Source organism: Sciurus vulgaris, assembly GCF_902686455.1.
Source record: "Sciurus vulgaris genome assembly, chromosome: 10".
Lineage (NCBI taxonomy): Eukaryota > Metazoa > Chordata > Mammalia > Rodentia > Sciuridae > Sciurus > Sciurus vulgaris.
In genome coordinates this window covers 32,226,260-32,247,484 of record NC_136470.1, presented here as the reverse complement: position 1 = coordinate 32,247,484, position 21,225 = coordinate 32,226,260, and positions in this window count along the sequence as shown.

Below are 21,225 nucleotides of genomic sequence, written 5' to 3'. Positions count from 1 at the left end.
GGGCATATTTAATGACCTAATTTTTCTTTACCTTGACGGGTGGACTATAAAAAAGTTAAGTCTCTCTCTTTTTTTATAGTATGCAATACCCATGCAGATTATGTGGATCAAGACCCTGAGTTTGAGTCCCGGTTTTGTCATGACTGTTTCCTTGGACATGTTACTTACCCTCTAAGTCTCAGGTACTCACCTGTAAATTCAATAATACCTACCTCACGGAGCTACTGTCATGATTTAGTGAGTTACTGTATATGGTATGGACTTTGTAAACTTCAAAATCAATACAAGATATTGTTATATTTATGGACTTCATTACACATGCAACCCCAATTTCATACATAGTTTGGTCTTAAATATTTGCATGAAAGTAAAAGAATAACTGTGGTATAAGGATGAGGGTGGTTCCATTTCCGGTAAGTAAACTTCACTGTGAAATACCTTATTGTGGAATAAATTCTTGGTGCGATTGTTTGTCTGTTTGCTTCTGAATTCAAGGGTCATACAAGGGGTGGTGGTATAATGTTTTCAGCACGCTTTGCACAATTCAGGGGTGCAAACATGTCACTTAAGTTCTCCATAAATAGATTTAGTGTTTATATTGGGCTGCTGTTCTGCCTACGGGCAGAAAATACAATCTTAGTTCCAGGAGAATTGGATCATATCTGGCTTGCTTTCATTTCAGATATAGTCTGGGTTTTTTTCTTTTTAATTTCCATCATCACAGGATGGCATCTACATCCCAGAGGTGGACTCTGTATAGAAAGCACGAGGAGGCAGGGGGCTTGGGGTATCCTGGTGTCAAAATTTCTGGTGGTCTCCATGTGTCCAACCCTTACTATACAGCCTCTGATTTCTAGCCTTGATTTCCTTATCTTTTGACCCTCCCTGGATACTTCTGAGTCTTTTGAAGTAGGTTGAGTGCAGCAAGTTTTCAAAGTACCCATATGCCTCCTGAACTGCTTGCCTCATTTGGGTAGTGTGCAGATTGAAGAAGAGGATGAGAGCTACTTCTGCAGTTTGGAAGACACTGACCTAATCATTTGCATTTTGAAGATAATCCCATTTACATTCAAATTAGTTTGAAGCCACTAACCTAACAAATCATTGCTGTCTGTTTGAAACTGGAACACATCTTACAGCTGTAGTATCTTAAACAGTCACTTCAGCCAGGTAACATTCATGATGTAGTTTTCGCTGCTTGCCACTAAAAAAAAAAAAAAAAAAAAAAGTCTCACAAAAATAGATAGTGAACACGTGTCAAACTTTTATTTGTCTCATTAATAAGGAAAACTGCAGGAAGACAAGAGCAGTCGAAGAGTGAGCAAGGAAGAGTTCCTTCCTGCAGAAGGAACTTACATATGATTGCTTAGCTAACTTTCTTTAGGACAATACAGGCATGATATTACTATTTCTACTGAGCTAGAGAATCCTAATAGCTTTCTTTCCTTTAGGCTAAATGACCACTACCCTCAGGGCTATGTGAAGTTCTCACATTGATTATTTGCAAATTATTAATCCAAAAAAAACCTGGGAGGATTTACATTCACCCAGAAGATTAAGAATGATTTACTCTAGTCCATGTTTCTCCAGAAACAGAGCCTGAGAAAAATAGAGCCTTGGATGTGAAGAGTATATTTGGGATATAATCTCAGGAAGTAGAAGTGAGAGGTGAATAAAAGAAGGAAAAAATCCATTTAAGTCCTTGAAAGTACCTCTACTGGGAGGCTTCACTGACTCTTCCAAGATGCATGCAGCATGACTCCCAGAACTTTGCACAGGAACCTGGATCATTATTATTTTGTTCCTGTTCTTTATTGGTTGCAGGTTGCTGGTGGGGTGGGGGACTTAACTTCCAAGCACTAGTGAGCAGACCGAGTATGAGCAGAAAAGCGGAAGCAGAAAGAAGGCAGGCCTCTGGCAGGCATATGAGCTGGGAAGATGCCAAGAGGAGGTGAGTCAGCTCGAAGAGAAATGAGAGCCACTGTGAGCCCCCAGTGGTGACTTCTTTGAACAGGATTGTTGAAAAATGTTTTAGCATGGTATCAAAAATCAAGCATTCAACTTCCCGTGATCCAAATTTAAGGTAAATACTCTTTCTTTAATGCCCATACATGAAATTAAGTCACAGTATTCAAATTTTTTCTACATTGGTGGAGTTCTGACAAATTATCAGTTGTTGGTAGTGTAAGTGTTGAATTTTTGAACTGCCATTTAGTCTTCTAAAAATGTTTACAGTATCAGCATTGCAATACAACAAAATAAAGGCTATGAGACACAAAGAGGGTTCTTAGAAAAATAGCTACAATTTTCCATTTTCTGGTAAAGAAACAAGCTTTACTGTACCTAGGAAAAATAAGTGTTCACAATGGTTAAAGTACTACCTTTTACCTTTTAACACATGTGCGTGTCCCCCCCCCCACACACACACACAGAGTGAATGAAGGCAGGCAAAATTACCAAATTCCTCAGAGTAATGAAAGAAATACCAAGCATCGTTGAGGATGGTGTAACCAATTCATTTATTGTATAGAACTATCATGGAGGCACCATATCATGACAAAAGTTGCTAGCGTTTTCACAGAAACACATAAAACAAACCTGTTAATTTAATGGAGTATTAAATTTAATGAAATGTAACATTTTTACGAGTTTATTCCTTTAAATTGTGCTCATAAAATTTGCATGAATTGGGTACTCATGCAGATTTAATGTTTGTCCTCCAAATGTTGAACTACTTACTAACCCCCAATGTGATGGCGTTAAGAACTGGGGCCCTTGGGAACTGATTAGGTTATGAGGGTGAAACCCTCATGAATGGGATTAGTGCCGTTATAAAAGGGACCCTGGAGAAATATCTCTTTCTTCTTTCTGCCATGATACAGTAGAAATCAGTGGTCTGGTAACTGAGAAGACTACCCTCACCAAGACCTAATGGAATTCCACCTTGATCTTGAATGTTCAGCCTCTAGAATTGTTAGATTTGTTGTTTACCAAGCCACTTCATCTATGATCATCTGTTACAACAAGTTGAAAAGACTAAGACAGGTACTCGTAAAAATATTCAGGTCTTTGGCATAATTACCAACTCTCCATGTAAATTAATCTTTGTGTTATTAGACATTCTTTCTTTTGGGTTTTAATTGAGTAAAACAGAACTTTCAGTGCTTCCGGGTCAAATGACTTCTATAACCTGCTCAGCTTCAGAAATGAACAAAAGTAACCTGGACAAGTGGAGACAACTTTCTCTGACCTGTACCTCAGGGGGTCTTCTACACTTTGGAGAGCCTTGTTTGGCTCCAAAGAAGTCAAACGTAAGTCCTCCTCTGTTGCATTCGACTGGTCAGGGTAGGCAGTGTCTTCAGAACTGGGTTCCAGAGCCTACATAGGGACCAATGTGGCCCTGGAGTTACTTGGGAGTTTCAGAATTAGAGCCTAAGGAGTCTTCCTGGGACCCGGTAGCTGATCCCCTGGTTCCAGGAAGGTGGCTTTGTTAGTGGATTGCTCATGCTGGCTGTCGTATTTATTTTTTATAAGATTGAGTTGGGTTATGCTGGCAGAGTAGCACTGTCACCTGATCTGGTATGACTTAAATTGTTCCTATAGATAGGAGCACTATAGAACAATTTTCCCTGGCTGCCAGGCTAGAACAACTCTGAACATAGGGAAGCCACAAGGTTTTAAACCAGTCTAATATAAACCTGAGTTTTATGTGAAATGCCTCTTTAATACTCTACTTAGTGTTTTCCACAATAAGAAAGATTAGATCGTATATATTCAGCACATTATCTACCTGTTCTCTGTAGAGGACACTCATCCATCATTTCTAAAATGCCTCTTCCTTGAGTATGTGAGAATGAGTGTTCATGTGTGTGTGTCTGTGATTTTGGTGAAGAGGCTATGGTAAAGTTAATGATGCCTTATAGAAGTTTTGTTTTTGAACTTACAAGACAAAATTATACAACATGTCAGTAAGGACTTGGGAAGGAAACATTCCGGAAAGCTAGTGTGGGGCATACCATAAGAAATAAATTATGAATAAATGGATAACTGAAAAAATAAGTCACTATTATGTACCTGCTAGGATTTCAACAGAGTCAGGTTGAATTTTGGCCAAAATTGGTGTGAGCCTCCTTTGACAAGGAAACCAAGAGTTTGAAAGACTATGAAATTTGCTGAAATTCACATTAGGGGGATGAAAATAGAGTATTGTACATATATCTTACTTCAACTATAATGTTTTTTCAGAATTTTAAAACAGCTCCTCAGAAATGAGAACCAAGTTAATAAACATTAATACACATTCCATTCTAAAATGAAAAACAAAGATGATATCTGTGTAGGGGGCGTGCTAACGGTGTTCTTGCCAAATATTTGAAAGTGCTATTAGCAGTAAATGATATGTAAATCTTAAAATATTATTTAGGCATGCAAGGACCACTTTTAAAAATAAGAAATTATAAATTACAATTTCTAAATATTGTATATATGTAATCATCCCATATTAACATTTTCAATATTAAAAGAACTTAGCAATTTAATTTAACAACTTAACTTTCCAAGTGTTACTCAGCATCATTTATCATAGAAGATCTCACGAAGTTGTTCAAGGTCATAGAACATTGTTTCATTGGGTCAGAATTTTTCAATTTTAGCTCACCTGGCAATCCCATCGGTCCTATTTATCCCTATTTCCATGGAAAGGATTAGCATATATTTGGAAGCTCATGTATTTTATCAGGATGATTTAATATCAACCATCATTAATTGAGCCTTACATGTTTCAAGTGTGCATAATTAAGCAATCATTATGAACAAACTTTATTTCTTATTCTGCTATATAATAGGGTACCAAAATATGACTACCAGATTAACTTAAAAAATGTCACCCTCTACAAGGTATTCAAGAATTTAATGAAGTTACTCATCAGCTATTTTTCGTACTCTTTACTGATTTCTGTCTAGGGATTCATTCATTGATTCTGTGATCTCCTGAGCATCTCTAAAGTATGGGGGGGAAAACAAACTCCAGAAGTGCTTCCAACATAACAGGAGGCACCACACACTGCAGCATGGACTGTGTGGTAGAAGTATTCACACAGCATCAGGGAGTTCAAACAGGTACTGAAGGCTTGTTTTGTCTGGATCATGAGGGCTGAAAAGGAAGTCATGAACTCATTTACAGCATATAAGTCTTGTATATCTCAGAATTATATTCTAAACAGAAGCACGTAGAAGACATTTGAAAATTAAAAATGGTTTAAATGAGCCAAATGATCAATTATTAATTATGTTTGAGTGATGATTTGGATTGTTTGTTTTTATTGGCCAGTTTTCATCATTCTCCAACTAAAACAGTTTTAGAATCACACAAATGTAAGGAGTTTAACAATAAAAGGATCAACTGCTAAAACCTATTAAGAGGATTTGGGATTAATTTTTTTAGTGTTTAATTTCTCCCTTTTATATAGACAGAATATCCTTAATGATGTTTCTGAACCCGAGTTATAAACACATAACACATAAAATCCAGCTCAGTGAGGAGACAGGGTTAAATCAAGACTCCAACTCCACTTTTCTGTGAACCTCTTTGCTCTACTTAGCTCCCATACTGCTTTCTCAAGGTGGTATCAGAATGCATGCAGCAGGTAATCCAGGTGCACTTGCACAAGCCCATCATCCCAGATTTGGGAGGCCAGGCAGGATTATTCACAAGTTAGAGGTCAGCCTTAGCCATTTAATGAGATCCTGTCTCAAAATAATAACAATTTAATAAAAAAGGATGTACCTCAATGGTAGAGTGCCCCTGTTCAATCTCCAGACACACACACACACACACACAGAAGAAATGGTCACATGACCACAGCAAAAAACAAGCCTGTCATGTGATAATATTCAAGCTCAGAGACAAAAGCAACTTCTCAAAAGACTCTGAAAATACACCCAGTGATATAAATTGTTATACATGCTCTTTCAGGACCAATTTGGTGTCCAGAGTAATACCATATGCTGTTTGACTTAAACTTAGCTTCCCCTAGACCATTTGGTTCTCTACTGAAATATATCGAACTGTAACACCTGAAGCATTTGGACTATTTTTTGAAGAGGGTGGATGATAGGAAAGTACCCAACAAGGAACAAATTAAACATATTCTAAGTCATATATTTAGCAATGTCTATGTGCTACATCAACACTTATACATAGTTTATGTGGTATTATTTTAAATGGTTACAAAGTTTTTGACACTTCTTTCATCAGGAGGCAAGGTTTATGACCATGAATTCTTTAGATTCATGTTAAGAGAGTGACTACTTCAACTACCAGAGAAAGGTCATGATTTCTGTGGTTAGGTCATTAAAGTCAATGCAACTTCCTTCTAGTCCTTTGGAAATTTACTCTGTACACTCTCACTCTTTGAATATAGTTATTATACCATCGAAAACCTAAAGTCATCTAAAAGGGTTTTGTATAGGTCAAAATCTCAAAAGAGCTCAGCTTCAATGCCTGTCATGGAAATCTGATGATTCCAACCCTCAGTCATTTGAGACACCCCAATCGTTTGCAACATCCCAGCTAGTACCCTGGACTTCCCAAAGCAGCCATGAAGATTTTGCAAGACAAGTTGTTCCAGCTGTGCCTGAAATTCTCACCCATGGAATCCATGAGCATAAACTAATGATACTTTAAATCACCAAGTGTGGGGTGGTTTTTACACAGCAATAACCAGAATTGTTTGAATGTCTTTAGGGAATAGAAAATCCATAAACTTAGAAGAAAGATCTGGAAACAAAAAAGGAAGTTGCTAGGCATTTAAGCAACATCATATGTTTTAAGAGTAGAGGATTATGGGTTTGAAATAGGATGATAATAAACAAAACCCTTGTACTGTATGTCTAGATTCACTCTTAGTGATCCAAGTAGTATATTGTCCAGCTATTAAAAAAAAAAAAAATCTGCTGCCCTGAACACACATATCAAGTCACTAGTTCTCAGGTTTTACTTTACAAACCAAAAATATATATTTCTTCCCCTTGATTGTATGTGCCAAAGAGGCACCAGGCATTTTTTTTTTGTTTGTTTGTTTGTTTGTTTGTTTTTAATAGAAATTCTAAAGTTGAAGAAACAGCTGTTCTGCTAATAATCAGGACCTAAATCATTCACACAGATATGGCAATCACCCAATTTCTCTTGCTCTCTCTTTCTGCCATTATTTTTTTTATTATTCCTTATTCATAACTTAACTAAGGCAATAGAAATAAGTATAATTAGGAATAAAATATGTATTGATTGTTAGTTCCCTTTAGTAGAAATTAAGGCTTAAGAGAAAAAAATAAAAAATTAAAATTTGATAGATTATTCCCCTACTTTTTTACAATGTTTATGAACTTTATCAGATAATAATGAATTTTCAAATGCATTTAAAATATAATCACCATCATAAATTTAATTTGTATATGAGACAATAAGCCTTCAGCAGTTGATTTGCCCCAGTTCATGTGCCTAAGTTACTAAAAAATAGATAGAAGTCCTGTGCTCTAGATTGACTACAATAACTTTTATTAAGCTCCTGCTTTCATTATTGTTTCAATATTCTTACATTATTTGTATATACAATAGTTTTGATTAAATGATGAAATACATCAGAGTATCACCTGAATTAATTTGTACTATCAATTTAAACAACACCAGTATTTCAAAATCCTCCCCCATATCTCAAGGACCTTGCCCCTGCAGGTGTTGGATTTTAATCTTTTTCCACCTAGTATTTTTCAAGAATTTGAAAAAAAAAAAATGGAAAGAATTGAGATTTACAGAAGCATTATGTTCCAAGACACAGAAGAGGGGCAGAAGAGTTTAATGTGACTATTTTTGTTTGGTGTTATGGTACCAGTAGCATACATAGCCTGGCACAGTTGTTTGTGAACTACCAGACTTACTACTACTCCTAGCACCCAAAACAGGATACTGGATTTCATGGAATTTCTAGAACTAGTAACATGTTGACTTAAAGACAATTCACTCCAAAGAATCATTAATGATTGAACTAGTATCTCCAGCACAGATTTTTCCATATTTTCAAGGTGATTTTTTTTCTTTTGTCATTGAACTTTTGTGTGGAACTATATTGGTTTATAAAAATATCTCACAACCTTTTAATATAAGGAAAGTGTGTTCTTTGTCCAGCAACCAGATACTTCTAAAATACATTTTTTATAACTTTATTTTTATTTACCTATTTTTTGTGGTGCTGAGGATCAAACCCAGTGCCTCACACATGTGAGGTGAGCACTCTACTATTGAGCCACAGCCCCAGCCCCTAAAACGTATTTTTGATCATCATTCTGAATCTCTTTCAGAGTTCCCCTAGCTTCTGTTCTCACTAATAGTAAAAAAGTAATGAACTATGAACTCTCTTCCCATTTATCTCTGTTACATGTGTTTTAGCCTTATTTTTGTCATTGTAATCAAAATATCCTACATGAGCAACTTGTAGGAGAAAAAATTATTTTGGGTCACAACTTCAGAGTTTTTTTAATAATAATATGTATTTTAATGTGTTATTTTAAAAATGAAAGGTTTGAAAAATGCAGTTTTTTTAAAATTTATTTTTATTGTAAACAAATGGGATACATGTTGTTTCTCTGTTTGTACATGGAGTAAAGGCATACCATTTTGTAATCATAATAAGCAGATGATGATGAAACTTCAGAGTTTTCAGTCCATGACTGACTAACTTTGGTTTGGGCTCAAGGCGAGGCAGAACATCATGGCAGATGGACATGGTGGAAGAAAGCTACTCAGCTCATGGTAGTCAGGAAGAGAGAGAAAAAACATTCAAGTACAAGACAGAGTCCCTGTTTTAGTTAGCATTTCCAATATAGTGACCAAAATACCCAATAAGAGAAGAAAAGTTTTTGGGGGGCTCACAGTTTCAGATGTCTCAGTCCATGGAGAGCTGACTCCATTGCTCTGGGCCCAGGGTGAGGCAGCCCATCATGGAGGAAGGTCTAGCAAAGGAAAGTTGCCTCCCTCATGGCAGCAAGGAAATGGTGGGGAGTGGGGGTGGGAGAAAAATAAAAGAAGGGATCACAGGAAGAACAACCCTTCCAGGGCACCCACCTCCTCCAGTCACACCACACTTGCCCAAAATTACTATCCAGTCAATCCATTCAAACTAAATGGACTGATTAGGTTATAGCTTTTATAATACAAGCACTTCAGCTCTAAATAGTCCTTCATTAAAAGAAGTTTTTGGGGGATACCTCATAACTGAACCTGACAGTTCTGAAAGGCATACCCCCAGTGAGCTACTTCCTCCAACCATGCCCTACAGCCTACAGTTCCACCTCTTCCCAGTAGTTAATTCATCTATCAGTAGAGTAATCCACTGATCAGGACTGAACCCTCATGATCCAATCTCTTGCCAAAAGCCCCACTTCTGGACACTGCTGCATCAAGGAACAAGCCTTCACCACATAAGTTTTGGAAGACATTGCAGATCCAAACCATAGCAACCTACCATTAATCCCCAGCCACATGGCATCCTTCTGTTCAATGAATACATCTAATAAGCTCCCTACCTCTATATATTTGCATTTGATTTTCTTGAAATTAATACGCTCTTACTCTAGTCATACCAAGGTTAATTTCTTTATTTCAAGTCTTTGTTTTCTAAATGAGATCTTCTGTAACCACTTTATTTAAAATCGCAGCTCAACCACCATACTTCCTTTCACTTTCTATTTTATGTTTTTCTACATAGTAATTATCCCTTTAAATTTTTTTCTTGTTAATCTGCTCTTCAGGAGGGGAAATGTTCCCTGAGAGCAGGAATGATTATGTTTTATGCACAATTCCTAGAACAAATCAAAGTACAATACAGGTGCTCAATGTGTGTGTGTGTGTGTGTGTGTGTGTGTGTGTGTGTGTATTATAGATTGAGTAGGGATGACTTTTGTAATTCAGCAATAACAAATAATTGTCTGAAGAAAAACCTTTATTCTGGGACTGGTCTCTGGAGTGAGTGTCTTAATTGTGCTCATATAGAGTAGTGAAGAATTAGGTCTTTTGTTTCTGTGGGACTTAAGAAAAACTGTCATTCTTCTGACAAGATTTGGGAAAGGAAAGGACAATTTTTAAATAGCCTATCTACCCTTTGGGCAAGAAAGAACACAGATCCTCCAGTCTCTGCTTCCTCAAATAAGGAATTATTAGTAACTACTCAAGTCAATCGTTCATAGTGTGCATCTGGAATGTCCTCAAAGTCTCATGTGATGAAAGCTTGATTCCCAAGGCAACTACTTTCAGAGGTGAAGTTTTTGCAAAGTGATGTGATAATGAGAGCTCTGACCTTATCAATTGATTAATTCTTTTGTGAATTCATAGGTAAATGGACTATTGGAAGGTGGTGAAAACTATAGTCAGTGGGATGTACTTGAAGGAAGTGGTTCTCTTGGGGCTTGCCTGAGGGGACTACATCTTGGCTTAGGCCTCTCTTTTCTAGCCCTCTCTCTTTCTGCTTCCTGGCTGCCACAAGATGTGCAGTTTTACTCCACCACAACCTTCTGTCATGAGGTACTGCTTCACCCCAGGCCCCAAAACAATGGAAGTAGCTAAGCACAGACTGAAAGTTCAGAAATCATGAGCCAAAATATCTTTCCTCTTTTAGGTTGTTTTCTTCAGCTCTTTTGTCACAGCAACAGAAAGCTAACACATGAACTCTCACCTTTCCAAAACCTTTTTTTTCTCTTACACACTTAGATTTCATGATCGTTATAATCACTCTTGACAATTCTATTGCAGTCCAGTTCTACTTTCACTCTTCTCATTTCATTTCCCGAACCTCTAATTTGTCTTCCCCATGGATGAGCTCAATGTATTAGCTAATGATATTGTTTCTTATTTCACTAAAGAAAATTAATAGGGGAATTAATGGAGGAAGAGAATTTCTCCCCTATATATTCTACCAATTATGAACACGCCAACACCAGAACTTGCTTATTCTGCTTTCAGTCTTCTTAAAGTGGAAGAACTCTTGACTTGTTTCCTAGAGCCCATTCCTTTCACCCTCTCAGGATCATTAATCTAGAAATTTTCTTTCTCCTCTTCATAATCATTTTTCCCTGCAGAATTGTAGCTTTAAAATATGGGAGACAGAAAGACAGGAATGAATAAAAAAAAAATATAAACCACTATGGACACTGGAGGGGAGGAAAAGTGTTTTTTTTTTTTTTTTCTTTTTTGTATCATTTTGATTCCCTCCAATGGGAACCTCTATAACTAATATTAGATATTAGGGTAACAAGAAAAAATAAACATCTTTATTAGCATGCATATTTCCAACATACATGGGAGGTACTCTGGAAATGAAGTGGTAATTCTAAAAGAGAACACTTAGAACTCATGTTTATATAGTATCTTCAACAAACGACAATCAATTTTAGATAAGGATACAAGGGAAAGTAAAAGAAACTTGAGTTACTATGGTTGGCCAATTATTGGAAGACAAAAAAAATAAAAAAGAAGGAAATATTGGGCTAGGCTCAGTGGTGCAGGTATTTAATGCCAGTGGTTTAGGAGGCAGAAGACTTACTAGTTTAAAGCCAGCCTCAGCAACATAGCAAGGCCCTAAGCGACTCAGCAAAACCTGTCTCAAAATAAAAACTTAAAAGGGCTGGGAATAACCTTCATGTCCTTAGGTGAGGGAGGGAGTGCCCGTCTATGGAATGGGCTGGCTGTGAAATAAAAGCTAGGAAAGTAATATATCAAGAAATAAAGGCGGGTGAGAGAAGAGTGAAAGAACTTTAGGTTACATAGAGGAAAATGAGAGGGGGGAATATGAAAAATGGTGGAATGAGACAGACATCATTACCCTATGTACACATATGATTACACGAATGGTATGAATCTACATTGTGTACAACTATAGAAACTAAATGATGTACCCCATTTATGTACAATGAATCAAAATGCAGCCTGTAAAAAAAAAAAAAAAAGAAAAAGACAAAAAGGCAAGAATTATATATTTTTAAAGCAGGGGCATGACCAGTTGAACCCACCAGAGGGGTCTAACTTCTAACAAAAAAGCCCCCACTTGCTTTATTCATAATTGTATAGATCAAAGGGCATTGGTAGGCATAAGGTTTCAGTATAGCAGGGGATTTTGAGTAAACAGGTTGTTTGGTTCTTGCAGGTTATGCCCATCTTCCATGGCTATGTTTGAATTTGGAGCTGTGAGCTAGGTCAGGGTGCCAGCATGATCTGGGCTATCTCAAACTGAGGAATTTCACCCAGGAGTCCCCCAAAAGAGTGACTTCCCTGCTTTAATGGCTTGAATGTTGCCCAATTCATACACAGTTCTCACCTAGCTCCCAACAGTGGATGTGGCTCACTGGTTAAGCACCTCTGGGTTCCATCCCTGGTACAAAAAAAGGGAAGAAAGAAATAAAGAAAAGAAAAGGGAAAATCATGACTCAGAGGACAATATCCTTAAAGTATGCACCTTGGCATGCTAAGGACTTTGAACTGAAGGACATAGGGAAGGTTTCAGAAGCAAGCTCCCAGGAACTTTTTCCTACATTTTTGTCTCTCACCTCTCTCTCTCTCTGGTGCAAGTCATAGAAACCTGGAAACCTGAATTCTTCCCCAAGGCACATCATGGAAATTACAAATCCTCTCCAAAAAAAAAAAAAAAAAAAAAAAAAAAAAAAAAAAAGCCATAAAACCTGGAAAGATCACTCTTTTCCTTCTCCCTTGACCCTCTTCCATGTCTAGGAGGAGACATGCCACAGAGAGGCCAAGAGCATCTGAACACACAGGCATTTCTGGGTTTCCCCTCAGTCTATTACTGTTACATCATACCTTTCTTTTCTGGTCCTATATCTGCTTCACTGCCCATGCTTTGTTGAACCTACCCATAAAAAATAAACAATTTTTGGGGGGTCTTTAATTCTGAAGGTTGTAGTACTAAACACACACACACACACACACAACAACAACAACAACCTTTAATTAGATTAATTTGTTATACTTTTCTCTTATTAATATTAGTGCTCAGAAAATGATACCCCAAGTGTTTTGTTTTGACATGCTGCATGGAAGACCCTCAAGGTCTCCATGACTTTTTCCCATTATGCCCCTTTTTCTTCTTTTTATCTTCCAAAGCAAAAGGGGAGGCTTTCCCTAAAGTTCCCCTGTCTACCTGAAGACTGGATCTGCCAAAAAGGAACATAATTGCCTTCAATTTTCTTACCAAAATGTCATTATCCAAGGAAGACTAAACTCATATCACAGAGGAAGAGAGTCAAATTTAAAAACCTCATTTCTATCACAGAGGAACTTCATCCCAGGCTGTTGTCAGTTCTTCCAGGACCATCCATCTTCCCTAAGCATCATTTACTACCACTCCCTATGAAGAGGTGTTTAAGCCTCAAACATCAGCCTTCCTTTTAGTTTCCCTTTCTAAGTGGCTCCCATGTACATGGACACATTAGCATATTTGTTTGCCCTTTCTCCTGTTACTCTCCTGCTATTGCCAGTTTGTTTCAGCACACCCAAATATCAGAACTTCAGAAGACAAGTTTGAACTTCCCTACATCTAACTGCATTCTGTCACGGAGGAGTATTAGTCACTAGTCTTCTGATGGGTAAACAGGTATCACACTTTCTACTCTGCCAGAAAACTAGTGGCAAAATAAGACTAATTAGTAAGACTTGTTACACAGACTCCTCTGGGCCTCTCTCTACTGACAAGGGTCTAAAGAGGTTCTCAGTGATCAACATTGTCCTTCCTGGTAGAGGGGGAAAGAGGGAAATCTTTGTAAATCTGTTTACTAACTACTCTTGGTAAATTAGAGAGAGGACACAGCTTTTCTTGTATTTGCTTCTTCCCAATTGTCTTTAACTCAAATTAATCTTTGTGCCAAAGAGACTTATTTTGGGTTGACATATTTTGCTGCCCCTTACCATCTGTCACCTTTTCCCCCAGGTTTGCTCTCTCCATTGCTCCTTGCTCTGCAGGCACAAGCCTGCCTCTGCTTCACTATCTTCTCTGTCGTTTCCTTTAGTTATTTTACCTTATTAGTGAGACCACCCCCCATCATGCTATGTTAGAAAACAGCATTCATATGTCTACTTGTCATCTGTTCTTCCATGAATACTCACTCTCCAAATGTCACAAACACAAACCTGATGATAAAAACACTGAATTCAATTGCTTTCTATGTTAAGAAGGAACACCATGTTGTAGCATCTGAGAAAAGTAAAGCATACTGGATCTTATCAAGATGCTGGAGTTTGGTTTCCACATTATAGTTAAATGTGGAAAATCTTGATTAGAGTTGCATAAAAATAATTTTATAGCATTTTAGCATTGTTAGTTATACAGCAAGGCACAGCTTTTATGAAAAAGATATCAAAGAGCTTTAGAGTATAGATTGTTGATTTTTTTTTTCTATTGAAGAGTTACTAGGTCTTTCCTAAAGTTCTTATAATGAACAATAAAATGATTTGGGTAACAGTCCCTTGCAATAATAGTTATGCTAACCAAAACAATGGGTTAATAAAGCCATGTTAATGTATTCACAAGCTGTGTAGGAAGTAAATAGTGCCCAAGCTACAAAGGGAAAAAGATAACTTCTCTTTTCTCAAATACAGCAGTTTTTAGAGGACAGGGGTTTTATATATTTTGTCTGTACTATATAGTAAAAAACCTGTTTTAACATATGTGCTTAATAAATACACTGAAATGAATGAAGTTGCCAGCTGTACTCAGTAGTGGTAGTTTCATAAGCTTATCCTTAAGAAAAATATTTTTTCCTGTGCATGGTAGCTCACGCTTGTAATTCCAGTGGCTCAGGAGGCTGAAGAAGGAGAATTGCAAGTTCCAAGCCCAGCCTCAGCTACTTAGCAAGGCCCTGTCTCAAAATAAAAAATAAAAAGGGTTGTGGATGTGACTCAGTGGTTAAGTGCCCTTGGCTTCCATCAAACAAATTCTTTTTCTTCTTTGGTTCTTCTCTCTAGCACTTTTCATACTTACTTGTTTATTGTTTGCATATTCTCACTACATTACAACCTTCATGATTGAACATTATGACATATTTATGACTATATCCACGATATCTAGAAGTATACCTGTGACCATACAGTAGGCAGGCAGCAAATTTTTGTTGAATTAGAGTCAAATTGTTAAATGACAGTTAATTTTTTTCCTAGCTACTAGTTCTCTCCAAATGTTGTTTTGTTTGTACTTTATCTGTCAATAATTCCATGAACTATTTTCCTTACATTTTAAATGAGGAAGGAAAATTAAAGATGTTGTAGGCTCCTTAGGTCAGAGGACTAATGTATCTAAAACCGTGCAAAATAGAATTAGATTAAAAATCAAAGAGATTAAAGCACAGAAGAATACAACTTTATTGTTTTTTTTTTTTAAATTCTTTCTTGCATTCTAGAATTCTCTTAACTGGAGTCACCATATTATAGAATAAATGAGATAAGTCATTGGGAGACTATATTTCTGTGAAAAAAAAATAGAAACTTTTAGAAGTTACTTCTAATACCTTTCTTTTAAAATTTAAATTGTCTTTGTATTTAAATAAAAAGATATTTTCTTTCAAACATCACAACATTTTATGAATAGGCCAAGATTTTTATTTTATTGTATTGATACATGAAGTTCTTCCATGTTTGTTTCCTATAAAGGCTGGTCCTTGGAAGGGTTGAGGGCAACCCAGGACATCTTGAAATTTGAGAAAACAGCATAAGAAGGAAGGCTGCTGTGGCTCTTTTGCCCTGAAGCAGGTCATAAAACATAGAAGAGTCACATTTTAACCTTTTCTTAACACACTCATATGAAAGTTGCCCTGAATATACCCAGAATAGTTTTCTGTCCACAGAAGGAAAGTCACAAAAGTGTCTGCTGAGAAGAATCTGGAAAGGCTTCGTCCATCCCCCCGCGTATACCACTACATTATACCCTGTATTCCTCTAGTCATCCTTTGAAAGACTGTCCATAAAAATATAGATCTCCTTGTCCTTTTGGTCTCCAGCTCTGAAGGCTCCCAGGTTACACAAAACTTACGTTATATAACCCTGTATGCTTTGCTCTTGTTACTCCATCTTTGGAATTCAACCACAAACTTTGCAGTGAGTAAGTAAAATACATTACTTCTCCTCCTTTACACCCTGCTACTTCAAAAAGAGAAGTTGTAAAGAACAATTATATTTAATCTTTCCTATGCTCCTTTAATCTGGTTTCCAACAATTATACTACATAGCAGAATTATTTATCCTGCAGAAAATCAGCTCAATGATGATTTACTTAATTATAAAATTAATCTAGAGATCAGGAAGATGGTAGAGTGGAGCTGATTGGTGATCCCCAACCCCTCCACAGCACAGAAAGAAGGCAGTGAAGAAACAGCTAACCAGAAAGATGGGTGACAGAATAAATGCTATACGACCCAATATTAGACAGTCTGAGACCTGGAGAGACTTGAAGTTCAGTTACCAGAACAGAAAATAAGGACAAAGTTCTTTAACCCTGAACCCAAAGGACAGTGGAGGAAGGGAGTAGGCAACAGAGAGAGAAACAGGGAGAGAAAATCACATAAGCTCACCCCCTTAATAGCTGGAAGGAAAAGAAAACCAAATTAAAACATGACAGGAGCAGTGGGGTCATTGAAGGAGATCAAGTAGTTTAACTCAAATTGTGGACAGAAAACTATTCTGGGCATTTCAGCCATTTTGCAGGGACCCCAGATGACCAGTTCCTGAGAAGAAATTAAATCAACACAGAATCTCCCCACCTAAGCAACATATTGAACCACAGGGAGTACCTCTGCTGTGGGCTGGTTCAATAATCCATTTAGAAGGAATTTGTAGAGAGATCACTACTAGCAGACAGACCTCCTCACAAAGGTGAGTGGGGTGAAGACCCACCCTGGGAAGTGCTAATTTAGCCCAGTATTCCACACAGCCTCTTTAGGGTAGTGTTGGAGCAGACACCCTCAATTCACAATGGTGGGAAGTGAGAGCTCAGAGCCAGGCAGGAAAGCAGTCTTTGTTCTAGACAGCAGAGAGGGATACTCCCAGATCCATGGGTATAGCTGGTGGGCACTTGACTGCGGGCAGGATGTGGTCTGTTCCCCAGGAAGTGGAGGAAAGTAGCACTCATTATCTACAAACTTAGGCAATGAAAGCTAGAACCCAGGCTAACTGAATGAGTCACTTTACCTAGGGGTAGGGACAGTACCGTGGCAAGTTGTGTCGGGGGATACCTCTGCACCACAGACCATTACCGAGAACCCACAATCACAGGTTCTATGCCTCTTTAAAGAGGACCCTGTGGAAGGAGCAGGTACACAGTGACGCACTACAATCAGAAAAACAGCCCACAGTCCTGCATCCTGTGCTCCTGCACATAATAGAAACAGCCAACAGATAAGCACCACACCCTCTGAGCATCCAGTCTCAGGCACTTGGACTGACAAATGAGAGCTAGCTGGTGGGAGGGTCATAATAACTAGGGGAGTGTCTCCTTGCACCAGCACTTCTGGGGGAATTCAAAGCCAAAGAGTAATAGACATTTTTTTTTCTCTCTATAAGGTCCCCAATCCTGATGAAATTCAAATCAAGCTCACTAAGGTTTACCTTCACCTTGGCATAGTTTATTATAAATAGCTCTAATATCAACTTGGTTCTCTCTCTCTCTCTCTTTCTCTCCCTCCCATATATATACATATATATAAAGAGAGTGATATATATAACATATAATTATATATATATATATCACTCTTCATTTTGATTTGACTGCTATTACCCTAGTATCTGATACTGAGCCTTCAACCCATTTGATTGTATTTCTTCTGATGTTTTTTAGCATTAATTGGAATCATTCTCTGTTTTCCTAGCTCAGGTTTTATACTTGCCCTTACGCTTAGCCTCTTTTTCCCTTTTTGCACTACCTGCCACTGCCACAAAACTCTCCCCAAAATCCATCTTTTTCTTCTTTTTACCTTGGTGTGTTTTATACTTTTCTTTTTTTCTCTCTTCTTCTGTCCAATTTTCTGTCCTTATTTTTTTAGCCCCTATATAAAGTTATAGTAAATTTACTATGTTTAACTCACAACCTATTCCAGAAATTTACTACAGGTTTATACCTAAATTAGAGGAACTGGGGAGAAAAGTATCAACAAGTTTTTCATTTTTCATAAATTTGAAAAATGTGTACATGGCTTTTTGCTCTGAAGTGATTGTAGTAAATAGGCTTCACTGTCTTTCAAAGTGGTGCTGATACTGGAAACAACAGAGGATACAGGTTGAGAGAAAGCCTTGATACCTGTCTATTCACTTGGGCTGGGATTCTTTAGAGAAAGAAGCTCACAAAATACTCCCTTTCATGAAAGAAGTAAAAATCATACCAATAAATGGGTAGACATACAAGCAGTCTAAAAAAGCAAAGCAACAAACCATCTAAAACAGCCTATAACACTTCAAAAACTGAACCCATTGACACACAAGTGGAGGAAATGTTAGAGAAATGATTTAGAAAATGAATAGTTAAGATGTTCACTGAGCTAAACAAAGATACAAGTAATGAAATTAGAGAGGAAATACAGAAAGTAAAAAGTCATTTCAATAAAAAGGGATAGAGATTCTGAAAAAGAACCAATCAGAAATCCTGGAAATAAAAATAAAAGCTCAATGGAAAATATCATCAATATATAAGACCACTTTAAAGATAAATTTTCAGGTCTTGAAGAAAAAGTATATTATCTTGAACATAAAGTTGACAATAAAGAAAAGATGTTAAAAAAACTTGGATGACCAGAATATTCAAGAAATGTGGAATAACATCAAGACCAAATTTTAGAATCACCAAGGTAGACAAAAACTCCAAAGAACAAACTAAAAGAATATACATTCTTTTCATTGAAATAATACTAATTTTTTTTTTTTTTCAAATTTAAGGAATGAGAAAGAAATCCAAGAATAAGAGGCATAGAGAGGACGGTTTTCAAGATGGCAGAATACAGAAGGTCATCTTCCTGGCTGCTCTGTGTCATGAAACCAAAAAAGCAGACAGGCAGCCTCTCAGCAAGATGGGATAACAAAAAAAAAGTGTGTGGGAGGTTTTAGTGGAATTTAATACTGGATACTGAAAGCAGATCAGGGACTCAGGAGGTTGGATATAATAAAATAAGGAAGAAGGCCCCAGCACCACAGCTGCTGTTACAGCCAGAGGCACCAGAGAGAGGGTTACTCCATGAGCAAAATGCAGGGATAAGGGACGTAAAGGAATCCACATTTTTAGGTGGACTGAGGCATGTCTGGGTATGGAGAGTCTGGAGATCAAAGACACAGCCCAACTAAACTGAAGGGCATGCTGCACAATGTCCTTGTATGGGAAAGAAACTGCATCTCTCCCAGCTGACTGCAGAGGACTGAGGAAGGAACCATTGCAGCCATGGCTAGCTGAGGGAGCTGATTCTTGGCAAACCCAAAATTGGCCTGAAATAGAGGTCAGGCAATGCCACACTGCATGACATGGAGTGTGCCTAAGTGATCAGAAGAAAATTGAATGTGGAAAGAGAAAACCCACCCAGGTTCCGCCCTTCCCCTCCAAACTAGCTGCTTGCAGGACCAGCTAAGAGATGCACCTGGCCAGGAATTCAAAGGGGCAGAAATTGAACAGTTTGAGTTTGGAGACTGAACCCAAGACCAGGAAACATGGGGACTGCAGGTGGTGTAGTACACTAAGAATTGACTCCTCCATCACGTGAATGGAATGCAGGGTAGATCCCTGGGGTGCTGTCTTCCAGCATGGACCAGTAATTGCTAGGACCTGGATGTGCACTGATTTTATAGGTCCATACCAATTGGCATTCACCAAAGAGAGTGGGGCCTGTCTAAGCCTAAACCCTGCCTCCAGGAGTTCCATCTATGGGATTACCTCTCTTATTCTATCAATCCCACCCTGAGGGTGGAGCAAGCATCACATTCCAGACTACCCCACCTAACACTACTGAGAAGGGAAGCTAAAAATCTTTTGAACTCCAGTGGGAACAATGCTTTAAATTTTCATTGAGTTTTTGTTTCCTTTCTTCTTTTCTCTGTTTAATTGTGATCTTAATGGTTCATGGACATTTGCACATATATTTTTTTCTCATTTCTAGCATTTGTGTACCAGTTGTTTTTCATGGATCTGGTTTTTTGAGGACTAGGATGTTTGATTAGTGTATTTCAGTTTTGTTCTGTATTATTTTATTTTTAGTTTTTATTATTTATATTTTTATTTTGTACATATTTTCTCACTTATCTGTTTCCCTTGATTCTTTTTCTCTCTTTTCTTATACTAATCATCAATCTCTATTTTTCTCTTTTTCACTCTTCCTTTAATTTTTGCTTCAATCTTATCTCCTGTCGCTGGCTCTTTGCGGTACAAAATCCGTGGATATTTGTCACCGCTTGCAGCAACAATTTGCATGGGTCTTATGGGTGGTGGACTGGAAACTGAGCTACTTCTATCTTTATCTTTAATGCGCTGCTTTCTTGCTTGCTTGTTTATAGAGGATAGAGGAAATGAGGTTCACTTGCTTTGAGAGGAGAGAGAGAGAGGGAGAGAGAGAGAGAGGGAGAGAGAGAGAGAGAGACAGAGAGACAGAGAGAGACTTTGCTTTCAGAGATATCTATGTCTTCTTAGTTTTCTGCTGCTTCTTACTGGTGCATCCTGCATCCTGTGAACTAAGGGTGCGTCTACCTAAGGTGCTTTAGTGATGTGTCTCAGTTCTCCGCTCTGCGATCTGCCTTATGCCACTTTCTGCTAGCTGCTGTGCTGCTTCTTTCCACTAGCTGCTGCTTCTGCTGTCTTTTCTTTCTTCTTGCCCTATTCCTGCTAGCTGCTGTGCCTTCTGCTAGCTGCTGCATCGCTTCTTCCTGCTAGTTGCTGCTGTGTGTCTTTTTCTGTCTCGCTCTGCCTACGCTTATATCACCTCCAGGAGGTGGAGAGCAGGGCCACGCCTCTTATGCAAAGATTAGCAAGACGCTAGATGTCCGAGCAGGCACAATTAGGAGTGCTTGAGAACACATGCGCATACATTGTGTGCGTGGACGATAAATCACCTGAGTGTGCTTATGTCAATTAACCTCCTCGCTGCTGATGTGGTCAACATGACACAGCCCCCAACATCCTCCTCCCTCATAATCATCACATCCTACATCACTTC